This window comes from Sinocyclocheilus rhinocerous, unplaced genomic scaffold (genome assembly GCF_001515625.1).
Source record: "Sinocyclocheilus rhinocerous isolate Xijiao unplaced genomic scaffold, SAMN03320098_v1.1 scaffold324, whole genome shotgun sequence".
NCBI lineage: Eukaryota > Metazoa > Chordata > Actinopteri > Cypriniformes > Cyprinidae > Sinocyclocheilus > Sinocyclocheilus rhinocerous.
This window is the reverse complement of record NW_015644072.1, coordinates 10,868-11,378: the sequence shown is the minus strand read 5'-3', so window position 1 is coordinate 11,378 and position 511 is coordinate 10,868.

Here is a 511-nt window from a genome sequence, read left to right as displayed (position 1 = left end):
TGTGTGCGTGTCTGTACTGTGTGTGCGTCGGTGAGAGAGAACGGGAGAAAGAAAACGTGATCTGTACATAAAAAAGGTTGAAGACATGGAAATAGTTTTTCATTTTTACCCTATTGTTTGTTATATTTATTTGCTCAATCTCTTCTGGGTTTTTGGTTATTTTACTGTTGTAGATATCCCATAGTATAACAAAAATATGATATATCTCTTCATTGTGTTTGGGCCCCCCCTGGACGAGCGAGCATAGGCACGTGCCTAGAATGCCTATGCATAAATCCGGCCCTGAACATTAGGTTACTTATGCTACAGCCTTACCCTTACCTTCCACCTATGGAGAGAGAAAAAAGTTTTCAAAAGAATCCCCCCCTCTGCTTTTTTCACAAATCGCACCCTGTATGTGTGTATATATATATATATATATATGGTGTCACGGGAGGGTACAAGCGACCTGCTTAATGACATGAATAAGTAGGGATGTAACGATTCACTCAAGTCACTATTCGATTCACGA